Raw genomic sequence first — 13,578 nt, 5'->3', positions numbered from 1 at the left:
GCTGGTGTTCCATCTCTCAGAATTCCCTACCTTTACATCCTGGAGTAGAGCTGGCCACGAGAGAAACTGTCAGTGATTTAGAAGATGGACGTCAAGTGGCATAGTCAAAGAAATGTCAAGGGTTGAAATACTACTGGGTTAAGGGCCATTCAGCCTGTCTGCTCCTCCTTCTAATCCTCAGTGTTTCCTAGGCATTTCTAGGCTGTGAGGCCACTGATCTGGCTTAGGAAAGAAGCTCAGAATTAGACTGGCTTTTAAAATCTTCCTCCTTAACTTCTCTCATCATATCACAGCTTGTCCTGAAAGCCATGAAAAGAAAGAAAAAAAAAAAAAAAACCACTATTGGAAACATCAACCTCACCCACAATGAGGGATCTGGGGATTACATAAAGCCCCTGCGTGTGTTGGCATAAAGGAAAAAGCTAATTTGAATATCTGTGACATCAATGGAACAGACACTAATTAGACAGATGGACGGTGGCATTTTTAGTATAACATGCCCTATAGGCCCCCAGAAAAATCGCTCAGCCCACCATGATGTTAGTGACTCATGGGTGTTAATAGTGACAGTTCATAACTCTGAGAATACAGCCAATTTATGCTTATCCACAAATAGATTATTACTTTGCCAAGTATTTGCACAGCAATCTGTTCCAGCCTAGGCTACCATAGTCGGCCCCAGTTTGGGTGAAGTGAGGGCTTTATAAGGGAACATCAACAGCAGGGGCAGGAGAGAAATATAGAGTGAAGGGTAAGGGGGTATTTTTACCTCAACATGTGTCTGACCATAGTCTAAAGTGACATATTAGTCCTCTGTGTCACCAGATATTTACTGAGTATTTAATATGCTTGGGATGCTGTGCAAGCCAGAAGGGACTCAAAGCTATAAAACAGGATTCCCTACTTCAGGGCTTACAGTTCAAACCAAAAACAGAAATACATGTATCAATATTCATCAAGATGCCAAGTGCATGATGCAGCCAGTAAGTAGAAAACAGAAGAGATATTCCCTGTGCAGGTTTGACAGGTGAATCACAGGAATCAGGGAATTCTCCAGGGAGAAAGAAGAAAGCAAGAGGAGCAAGAAATACATATTCAGCATCTATCTACTAACAATAGGGCTTCCCTGGTGGCTCAGTGGTAAAGAATCCACAGGAGATGTGGGTTCAGTCCCTGGATGAGGAAGATCCCCTGGAGAAGGAAATGGCAATCTCTTCAGTATTCTTGCCTGACGAATTACATGGACACAGGAGCCTGGCGGGCTACAGTCCATGGGGTCACAAAGAGTTGGACATGACTGAGTGATTGGAGAAGGAAATGGCAAACCACTTCAGTATTCTTGCCTTGAGAACCCCATGAACAGTATGAAAAGGCAAAATTATAGGATACTGAAAGAGAACTCCCCAGGTCGGTAGGTGCCCAATATGCTACTGGAGATCAGTGGAGAAATAACTCCAGAAAGAATGAAGGGATGGAGCCAAAGCAAAAACAATACCCAGTTGTGGATGTGACTGGTGATAGAAGCAAGGTCCGATGCTGTAAGAGCAATATTGCATAGGAACCTGGAATGTCAGGTCCATGAATCAAGGCAAATTAGAAGTGGTCAAACAGGAGATGGCAAGAGTGAACGTCGATATTCTAGGAATCCCTTAGAAGAAATGGAGTAGCCATGATGGCCAACAAAAGAGTCCGAACTGCAGTACTTGGATGCAATCTCAAAAATGACAGAATGATCTCTGTTCATTTTCAAGGCAAACCATTCAATATCACAGAAATCCAAGTCTATGCCCCAACCAGTAACACTGAAGAAGCTGAAGTTTAACGGTCCTATGAAGACCTCCAAGACCTTTTAGAACTAACACCAAAAAAAGATGTCCTTTCATTATAGGGGACTGGAATGCAAAAGTAGGAAGTCAAGAAACACCTGGAGTAACAGGCAAATTTGGCCTTGGAATACAGAACGAAGCAGGGCAAAGACTAATAGAGTTTTGCCAAGAGAACACCCTGGTCAAAGCAAACACCCTCTTCCAACAACACAAGAGAAGACGCTACACATGGACATCACCGGATGGTCAACACTGAAATCAGATTGATTATATTCTTTGCAGCCAAAGATGGAGAAGCTCTATACAGTCAGCAAAAACAAGACCAGGAGCTGACGGGCTCAGAGCATGAACTCCTTATTGCCAAATTCAGACTGAAATTGAAGAAAGTAGGGAAAACCACTAGATCATTTAGGTATGACCTAAATCAAACCCCTTATGATTATACAGTGGAAGTAAGAAATAGATTTAAGGGACTAGATCTGATAGATAGAGTGTCTTATGAGCTATGGAATGAGGTTCGTGACATTGTACAGGAGACAGGGATCAAGACCATCCCCATGGAAAAGAAATGCAAAAAAGCAAAATGGCTGTCTGGGGAGGCATTACAAATAGCTGTGAAAAGAAGAGAAGCAAAAAGCAAAGGAGAAAAGGAAAGGTATAAGCATCTGAATGCAGAGTTCCAAAGAATAGCAAGAAGAGATAAGAAAGCCTTCCTCAGCGATCAATGCAAAGAAATAGAGGAAAACAACAGAATGGGAAAGACTAGAGATCTCTTCAAGAAAATTAGAGATACCAAGGGAACATTTCATGCAAAGATGGGCTCAATAAAGGGCAGAAATGGTACGGACCTAACAGAAGCAGAAGATATTAAGAAGAGGTGGCAAGAATACACAGAAGAACTGTACAAAAAAGATCTTCACAACCCAGATAATCACAATGGTGTGATCACTGACCTAGAGCCAAACATCCTGGAATCTGAAGTCAAGTGGGCCTTGGAAAGCATCACTACAAACAAAGCTAGTGGAGGTGATGGAATTCCAGCTGAGCTATTTCAAATCCTGAAAGATGACCCTGTGAAAGTGCTGCCCTCAATATGCCAGCAAATTTGGAAAACTCAGCAGTGGCCACAGGACTGGAAAAGGTCCGTTTTCATTCCAATCCCAAAGAAAGGCAATGCCAGAGAATGTTCAAACTACCACACAGTTGCACTCATCTCATACGCTAAGTAAAGTAATGCTCAAAATTCTCCAAGCCAGGCTTCAGCAATATGTGAATCATGAACTTCCAGATGTTCAAACTGCTTTTAGAAAAGGCAGAGGAACCAGGGATCAAATTGCCAACATCCACTGGATAATGGAAAAAACAAGAGAGTTCCAGAAAAACTTCTACTTCTGCTTTATTGACTATGCCAAAGCCTTTGACTGTGTGGATCACAGTAAACTGTGGAAAATTCTGAAAGAGATGAGACTACCAAACCTTACCTGACCTGCCTCTTGAGAAAAATTTGTATGCCAGTCAGGAAGCAAGAGTTAGAACTGGACATGGAACAACAGACTGGTTCCAAATAGGAAAAGGAGTACATCAAGGCTGTATATTGTCACCCTGCTTTTTTAACTTATATGCAGAGTACATCATGAGAAACACTAGGCTGGAAGAAGCACAAGCTGGAATCAAGATTGCCGGGAGAAATATCAATAACCTCAGGTATGCAGATGACACCACCCTTATGGCACAAAGTGAAGAGGAACTAAAAAGCCTCTTGATGAAAGTGAAAGTGGAGAGTGAAAAAGTTGGCTTAAAGCTCAACATTCAGAAAACTAAGATCATGGCATTTGGTCCCATCACTTCATGGGAAATAGATGGGGAAACAGTGGAAACAGTGTCAGACTTTATTTTTTTGGAGCTCCAAAATCACTGCAGATGGTGACTGCAGCCATGAAATTAAAAGACACTTACTCCTTGGAAGGAAAGTTATGACCAACCTAGATAGCATTTTGAAAAGCAGAGACATTACTTTGCCAACAAAGGTCTGTCTAGTCAAGGCTATGATTTTTCCTGTGGTCATGTATGGATGTGAGAGTTGGACTGTGAAGAAGGCTTGGCGCCGAAGAATTGATGCTTTTGAACTGTGGTGTGGAGAAGACTGTTGAGAGTCCCTTGGACTGCAAGGAGATCCAACCAGTCCATTCTGAAGGAGATCAGCCCTGGGATTTCTTGGAAGGAATGCTGCTAAAGCTGAAACTCCAGTACTTTGGCCACCTCATGCGAAGAGTTGACTCATTGGAAAAGACTCTGATGCTGGGAGGGATTGGGGGCAGGAGCAGAAGGGGACGACAGAGGATGAGATGGCTGGATGGCATCACTGACTCGATGGACGTGAGTCTGAGTGGACTCTGGGAGTTGGTGATGGACAGGGAGGCCTGGCATGCTGCAATTAATGGGATCGCAAAGAGTCAGACACGACTAAGCGACTGAACTGAATTGAGTGACTGAGCAAACATGCACTAATTTTACTATTAACAGCTACAATTTGGGGGCATTTAATAAATGCCAGCTGCTTTATCTGTCTCCCTCATTTAACTCTGCCACTATCCTGTGATAGTGGTGCTTATCCTCTGTGATAAGCAAACAAGTATGGTCTCAAATGGGAGGCTTCCCTGATGACTCAGGTGATGAAGTATCCACGTGCAAAGCAGGAGACCCAGGTTCAATCCCTGGGTTAGGAAGACCTCCTGGAGGAGGGAATGGCAACCCACTCCAGGATTCTTGCCTGGAGAATCCCACAAACAGAGGAGCCTGATGGGCTCCAGTGCATAAGGTCGCAAAGAGTCAGACATGACTGAGCGACTAAGCACACGCACATGGTCTCAGATATTACTCCCTAAAGGTCACACAATCTGTGGACAACTGAGGAGAACTCACAGAGGTTGGCCTGACTCAGAGCGCACGCTCTGCTTCATGGTCTGGACTCACTCTCTTGGATCTTTCCACTCTAGCAATGTGTCATATATGTCAGGTGTAATCCCCACGGGCTCTCCCTTCAAGGAGAAAGTCATGCACACAAGATGATGGGGAACACGAAAATGCCACACCAAGGGTGACTTAATGCCCAAATGTGTGGAAGAGCTCATCTGCGCTGGCAGAGGAGAGCTTGGGGGTGATCATGGTACCATGGGGTGGAGATGCCGTTCTTAAGGCATCAGGTCCCTCAGGCTGCCTCCATGGAGCCTGGCAGGTGCTCTCAGACAAATTTCAGTTAAAAAAAAATCATAAACTGCAAGAAGCACTCCTCAAAGAGTCTCTTTATGTGATGCTGCACAATGGGGCACCCTGATTATGCCGCAGTAGACACACGGCCTGTGAGTGGTCTGACCGGGCCAGGAGATTATTGACAGAAGGCGTGGCTGCCATCCCCAAGGCTGAACCTCCCATCTGAGTGATGGCAGCTCTCCAGGGACAGAGGACACGTCCTGTGACTACAATGGGCCTAACAAGTGTCAGTATTTGCAGAGGAACTCAAGGGACAACAGATGAACAAAATGAACCCAAAGATGGCTACTTCCCAGCCTTCACTTTGAAGTCTCTGCCCCAGGAAAGGAAGAACAATTTGGGGAAAGAGGTTTAACTCCTCAGTGAAAGGTGAATAATAAGTGGCAGTAGTTCAGTAAAGTTTAGCATTTCTGTCTTAGGATAAGACAAATCATCTCCCTTCCCCCACGACTATAATTTTCTTCTGTATAATTTTCTAGCAGTACTCAGTAGGTTTGAAAGTCCCCAGCACATAGTCATTAGCTGTATAAACAAAAGCAGATTCAGAAGGAAGAGAACTGGCCAATAAAAACCCCAGGGATATGAACACATAAGAGTGTGATGTGAAGATGAACCCATAAACACGATGTGATCATGGACCTACATCAAGAACCAGGACTTCAGTCTCCAGGTATCCTGGGAGGCTCAAAGGGTCAGGAGTAGCAGGGAAATCCAGGAAGAAATCAAGTAAAAAATGGCTCTCACAGAACCCTTCTATCCTGTAGAACCCATTTTACACATAGATGGAGATGTAAACTGGTGAAGCCACTATGGAGAACAGTATGGAGGATCTTTAAAAAACTAGATGACTACATGAGCCAGTAAACTACCATATGCTTCAGCATACATTCAGAAAATACGAAAACTCTAATCCAAAAAGATACATGCACCCCAGTGCTGACAGCAGCACTATTTGCAATAACCAAGCCATGGAGGCAACCTAAATGCCCATTGACAGATGAACAGTTGGATAAGTGTGGTATATACATATACACACAGAAATATTGCTCAACCATAAAAAGGAAGGAAATAATGCCTTTTGCAGCAACATGGATGGACCTAGAGATTATTACAGTAAGTGAACTCAAAGATAAATATCATATGGTCACTTATATGAGGAATCTAAAAAATAATACAAATGAACTTATTTACAAAACAAAAGCTGACTCATAGAAAACAAAATTACAGATAAATTACTGGGGTGGGGAGAATCCTTCCTTTTTCTGAGAAGCTCAATGGAAGAGGAAGCACAGTTCTTTTTGAGTGATTGGAAGGGCTCAGTTGAGGTGAGATTTGAGCTGGTCTTGGGAAGATTTGTAGGAGCAAAGAAGCTGCAGGAGATGCAGAACCTTAGATTTTGATCTAAGGAAAATTTTTCTGGCATTTCCACAGAAAAGGATAAACTATTGGTTTGGCCAAAAGGTTCATTCAGGCCATTACCAATGTCTCTTCATACAAATGAACACCTTGAACAGGAAACAGAGAGCAAGGCCTGAGCCTTTGGAGTGGAAGCACTAATTCCAAGACTCTAGACTACCAGACAACTAACCCTAGGGAATATCAGATAGTGAGAACTCACACAAAGGAAACCACGTGAATACAAGACCTGGCATCACCCAACCACCAGTAGCACCCTGTGCGGGACGTTTCATCTAAACAACAAACAAAACAAAAATACAAACCCAAGCATCAGCAGACAGGATTAGTACCTCACCCAGCCTTGTCCATCAGAGGGAAAAAAAAAAAAAAAACTCAGCACAAATCTCACCCTATACTAAGCTTACACAAACCACTGGACCAACCTGAGGAAGGCAGAAGTCAAAAGGAAGAGAGAATTCAAACTTGAAGCCTGGAAAAAGGAGACCTCAGACACAATCAGTTTTTAAAAAGTAATGAAAAGACAGAGAAATACTACACAAGAGAAGAAACAAATTAGAAACACAGAAGCACAAATAAAGGAACAGGAAATAGGGAAACTACCTGAAAAAGAATTCAGAATAATGATAGTAAAGATGATCAAAAACCTTGAAAACAGAATGGAGAAAATGCAATAATCAGTTAACAAAGACCTAGAAGAATTAAAGAATACACATACGAGACAAACAACACAATTACTGAAAATAGAAGGAATCAATAGCAGAATATCTGAAGCAGAAGAATGAATCAGTGAGCTGGAAGATACACTGGTGGAAATAACTTCTGAAGAGCAGAATAAAGTAAAAAGAATGAAAAGAACTGAGGATAGTCTCAGAGACCCCTGGGACAATATCAAATGCACCAACATTTGAATTATAGGATTCCCAGAAAAAGAAGAGAAAAAAAAAGGGGGGAGGGTATGAGAAAATTTTTGAAGAGATTATAGTTGAAAATTTCCCCAACATGGAAAAGGAAATAGTCAATCAAGTCCAAGAGGAGCAAAGAATCCCATACAGGATAAACCCAAGGAGAAACACGCCAAGACACATACTAATCAAACTAATGAAACAAAGACTAAACACAAAGAAAGAATATTAAAATCAGAAAGGGAAAAGCAACAAGTAACATACAAGGGAAACCCCACACATTTAACAGCTCATCTTTCAGCAGAAACTCTGCAAGCCAGAAGGGAATGGTAGGATGTGTTTAAAGAACTGAAAGGGAAAAATCTACAACCAAGATTACTGTACCCAGCAAGGATCTCATTCAAAATTGATGGAGAAATAAAAAGCTTTTCAGACAAGCAAAAGTTAAGAGAATTGAGTACCACCAAACCAGCTTTACAACAAATGATAAAAGGACTTATATAGTCAAGAAATACAAGAGGAGAAAAAGATCTACAAAATCAACCCCAAACAATTAAGAAAATGACAATAGGAACATACATGTATATCAATAATTACCTTAAATGTAAACGGATTAAATGCTCCAATGAAAGATACAGACTGACTGAATGGATACAAGAACAAGACACATATATATGCTGCCTACAAGAAACCCACTTCATACCTAAAGACACATATAGACTGAAAATGAGAGGAAAAATACATTCCATGCAAATGGGAAGCAAAGGAAAGCTAGAGTAGCAATCCTCATATCAGACAAAATCGATCTTAAAATAAAAATTACAAGAGACAAGGGAGAACACTACACAATGATCAAGGGAACAGTCCAAGAGGAAGACATAACAATTGTAAACATCTAAGCACCCAACATAGGAGCACCTCAATGCACAAGACAAACACTAACAATCATAAAAGGAGAAATTGACAGTAGTACAGTAATAGTAGGAGACGTTAACACCCCACTGACACCAATGGAGAAATCATCAAAACAGAAAATTAATAAGGAAACACAAGTCGTAAATGATACATTAGATGAGATGGATCTAATCGACATCTTCAGGACATTCCTTCCAAATGATGAAGAATACACCTTCTTCTCAAGTGCACATGGAATATTCTCCAGGATAGGTCTACCCACATCTTGGGTCACAAATCAAACCTCAGTAAATTTAAGAAAATTGAAATCATATCAAGCAAATTCTCTGACCACAACGCTATGAGACTAGATATCAATTACAAGAAAAAAAAAACTGTAAAAAACACAAACACATGGAGATTAACAATACATTTCTAAATAATCAACAGGTTACTGAAGAAATCAAAAGGGAAATCAAAAAATTTCCAGAAACAAATGACAATGAAGAGATGACAACTCAAAAGCTATGGGATGCAGCAAAAGCAGTTCTAAGAGTGAAGTTTATAACAATACAATCCTGCCTCAAGAAACAAGAAAACTATCAAATAGACAACCTAACTTTACACCTAAAACAACTGGCAGAAGACCCCCCCCAAAAAAAAAAAAATAGTGGAAGGAAAGAAATCATAAATACCAGAGCAGAAATAAATGAAAAAGAAATGAAAGAAACAATAGTAAAGATTAATAAAACTAAAAGCTGTTTCTTTGAGAAGATAAACAGAATTGACAAAACTTTAGCCCAACTTATCAAGAAAAAAAGAGATAAGAATCAAATCAACAGAATTAAAAATGAAAAAGGAGAGGTTACAATGGACAGTGCAGAAATACAAAGGATTATAAGAGACTATTATGAACGACTATAGAGCAATAAAATGGATACCCTGGAAGAAATGGACAGATTCTTAGAAAAGTTCAATCTTCCAAGACTGTACCAGGAAGAAATAGAAATTGTGAACAACCCAATTACAAGCACTGAAATTGAAGCTGTGATCAAAAATCTCCCAAAAAACAAAAGCCCAGGACTAAATGAATTCACAAAAGAATTCTATCAAACCTTTCGAGAAGAGCTAACGCGTATCCTTCTAAAACTCTTTCAAAAAATTGCAGAGGAAAAAACATGTCTAAACTCGTTCTATGAGGCCACTATCACCCTGATATCAAAACCAGACAAAGACAACACAAAAAAAAGAAAATGACAGGCCAACGTCACTGATGAACATAGATGCAAAAATCCTCAACAAAATTTTACCAAACAGAATTCAGCAACACATCAAAAAGCTCATACACCATGATCAAGTTGGGTTTATTCCAGGGATTCAAATTGCCAACATCTGCTAGATCATGGAAAAAGCAAGAGAGTTCCAGAAAAACATCTATTTCTGCTTTATTGACTATGCCAAAGCCTTTGATTGTGTGGATCACAAGAAACTGTGGAAAATTCTGAAAGAGATGGGAATACCAGAGCACCTGACCTGCCTCTTGAGAAACCTGTATGCAGGTCAGGAAGCAACAGTTAGAACTGGACATGGAACAACAGACTGGTTCCAAATAGGAAAAGGAGTACATCAAGGCTGTATATTGTCATCCTACTTATTTAACTTATATGCAGAGTACATCATGAGAAACACTGGGCTGGAAGAAGCACAAGCTGGAATCAAGATTGCCAGGAGAAATATCAATAACCTCAGGTATGCAGATGACACCACCCTTATGGCACAAAGTGAAGAGGAACTAAAAAGCCTCTTGATGAAAGTGAAAGAGGAGAGTGAAAAAGTTGGCTTAAAGCTCAACATTCAGAAAACTAAGATCATGGCATCTGGTCCCATCAGTTCACTTCAGTTCAGCTGCTCAGTCTTGTCTGACCCTTTGTGACCCCATGAACCGTAGCATGCCAGGCCTCCCTGTCCATCACCAACTGCCAAAGTCTACCTAAACCTGTGTCCACTGAGTCAGTGATGCCATCCAATCATCTCATCCTCTGTCGTCCCCTTCTCCTCCTGCCCTCAATCTTTCCCAGCATCAAGGTCTTTTCAAATAAGTCAGCTCTTCACATCAGGTGGCCAAAGTATTGGAGTTTCAGCTTCATGGCAAATAGATGGGGAAACAGTGGAAACAGTGGCTGACTTTATTTTTGGGGCTCTAAAAATCACTGCAGATGGTGATTGCAGCCATGAAGTTAAAAGATGCTTACTCCTTGGAAGGAAAGTTATGACCAACCTAGATAGCATATTAAAAAGCAGAGACATTACTTTGCCAACAAAGGTCCATCTAGTCAAGGCTATGATTTTTCCAGTGGTCATGTATGGATGTGAGAGTTGGACTGTGAAGAAGGCTTAGCGCCAAAGAATTGATGCTTTTGAACTGTGGTGTTGGAGAAGACTCTTGAGAGTCCCTTGGACTGCAAGGAGATCCAACCAGTCCATCCTAAAGGAGATCAGTCCTGGGTGTTCATTGGAAGCACTGATGTTGAAGTTGAATGCACATGAGTTTGGGTAGGCTCCAGGAGTTGGTGATGGACAGGGAGGCCTGGCATGCTGCAATTCATGGGGTCACAAAGAGTCAGACACGACTGAGCGAATTAACCGAACTGACTGAGAACATGGAAGCAACCTAGATGTCCATCAATAGATGAATGGATAAAGAAGTTTTTGTACATATACACAATGGAATATTCCTCAGCCATAAAAATGAATGCATTTGAGTCAATTCTATGAGGTGGATGAATCTAGAGCCTATTATACAGAGTGAAGTAAGTCAGAAAGAGAAAGATAAATATCGTATTCTAATGCATATACACAGAATCTAGAAAAATTATATTGAAGAATTTATTTACAGGGCAGCAATGGAGAAACAGACATAGAGAATAGACTTATGGACATGTGGAGTGGGGAAGAGAGGATGAGATGTATGGAAAGAGTAACATGGAAACTTACATTACCGTGTGTAAAATAGATCGCCAACGGGAATTTGCTGTATGGCTCATGAAACTCAAACAGTGGCTCTGGATCTACCTAGAGGGGTTAGATGGGGAGGGAGATGGGTGGGAGTTTCAAAAGGGAGGGGCTATATGTATACCTATGGCTGATTCATGATGAGATTTGACAGAAAACAACAAAATTCTGTATAGCAATTATCCTTCAATTAAAAAATAAATTAATTTTTTAAAAATTACTGAGGGGTAAATTAGGAGTATGAGATTAACAGACAGGCACCAACATATAAAATAAACAGCAAAGATTTGCTTTACAGCTCAGGCAACTATATTCAATATCTTGTAATAACCTGTAATGAAAAAAAATCTGAAAAAAAGTATGTAAATATATACAACTGAATCACTTTACTGTACATTTGAAACACATTGTCAAGCACCTCTACTTCAATAAAAATATTGGTCCTTATGTTTGATATGCAGGTCATGATTGATCTTAGCATGAGTTTTGGTGGAATGATGGGGTTCAGAAGACAGACTAAGGTGGAATAAAGGGCAGAGACCAAGAAGACAGGGAAGCTTTCAGAGGAGTGTGACCATGCTATCAAGGGAGGGTCGTGTATTTTTCCAAGACAGAAATTAGTTGAGTGTGATGAACAGTTCAGGGGCATGATCCAGTGGGGAATGAGGATTGATTATGGGGTCAAGAAGCTAATGGATGGACACTAGTAGACATTATACAAAGAGAGCCTGGAACTGTGCTCCTCAGCCAAGGTTTTCTCAAGAATCCACAATTGGAGGACCTCCCTGGTAGCTCAGGGATAAAGAATCCACCTGCCAATGCAGGGGACACGGCTTCCATCCCTGGTCTGGGAAGATCTCACATGCCACGGAGTGCCTAAGTCCGTGTGCCACAACTACTGAGCTTGTGCTCTAGTGCCCAGGAACTGCAACTGTGGAAGCCCATGCACCCTAGAGCCCATGCTTGGCAACAAGCGAAGCCACTTCAATGAGAAACCTATGCACCGCAACTCAAGAGTAGCCCCTACTCTCCACAACCAGAGAAAAAGCCCTCGTAGCAATGAAGATCCAGCACAGCCAAAAAGGAAAAAAAAATATTTTTTTAAAAAGAATCCATAATCAACTGATATTGTTTTCCTTGATCTCCCTTTTGACCTGCTCAAGGACAAGAGGCTCAGACTGGCCATCTTTTCTGGCTGCCAGCTAATGAGTTTACCCCCTCAAAAGTGCAGACAAGATCTACTGTGTACAGACCGTCTACAGTGCTTCCTAACCTACTCCACCTGAAAACACATGAGGAGACACTTCACATATGAAATAACCAACATGCAAACTAAGTAAATGTTTTTGTGATTTTTTGAGAAAGGCAGAACGAGACCGGGCCAGAGGTGCCATATGAGGTTGCCTATATGTAGGAAAAAAGGTGCCCCTTGTTCTCCCCCTAAGGAAAGCCAGGGAGCATGCAAAAGATGGTGGTGGGGAGTGGGTGTGGAAGGGGTGAGTAGAACAGAAAGTTAAAGGGTTATCTAAGAAGGAGAAATACCCTATGGCCTTCCTTATGTGTGGAATCTAAAAAGAAATGATACAAATGTTACAAAATAGAAAGAGGCTCACAGACTTAAAGAACCAACTTATGGTTGCAGGGTGGAAGGATAGGGGAAAGGGATGGTTAGGGAGTTTAGGACGGAAATGTACACACTGCTGTATTTAAAACGGATGACCAACAAGGTCCTACTGTATACCACAGGGAACTCGGCTCAATGTTATTTGGCAGCCTGAACGGGAGGGGTGTTTGGGGGAGAATGAATACATTTACAAGGATAATTGAGCCCCTTCGCTGTTCACTTGAAATTATCACATTATTAATCAGCGATGTGTGCTAAGTCACTTCAGTTCTTTCAAACTCTTTGTGACCCTATGGACTGTAGCCCGCCAGGCTCCTCTGTCCATGGATTCTCCAGGCTATACTCCGATGTAAAATAAGAAGTTTCTTTTTTAAAGTTAAAGGGCTATCTGCTAAGAATGAAGAGCCCACATATGTAAGAGATAGTAGAAGTTCTAAATCGTTGAAAAGAATGGGAGATGGACATGACAAAAGAAAGAAAAAGATTCCTGGGTATCCAGTGACCCAGTTGAGGTTGAGACACAAATAACAGTTTACCTGGCTCTGCGATTTCCTCCCACAAAGTGCTGAACTGCTCAGAGGTAGAGAGAAAGGAGGGGCAGGTATTTTGTTGGGTGGGTGCAGGAGGCAAG

This window comes from Bos javanicus, chromosome 5 (assembly GCF_032452875.1).
Source record: "Bos javanicus breed banteng chromosome 5, ARS-OSU_banteng_1.0, whole genome shotgun sequence".
In the NCBI taxonomy this organism is placed as follows: Eukaryota; Metazoa; Chordata; class Mammalia; order Artiodactyla; family Bovidae; genus Bos; species Bos javanicus.
The sequence above is the reverse complement of the archived record's forward strand: the minus strand, read 5'-3'. Positions refer to the sequence as shown.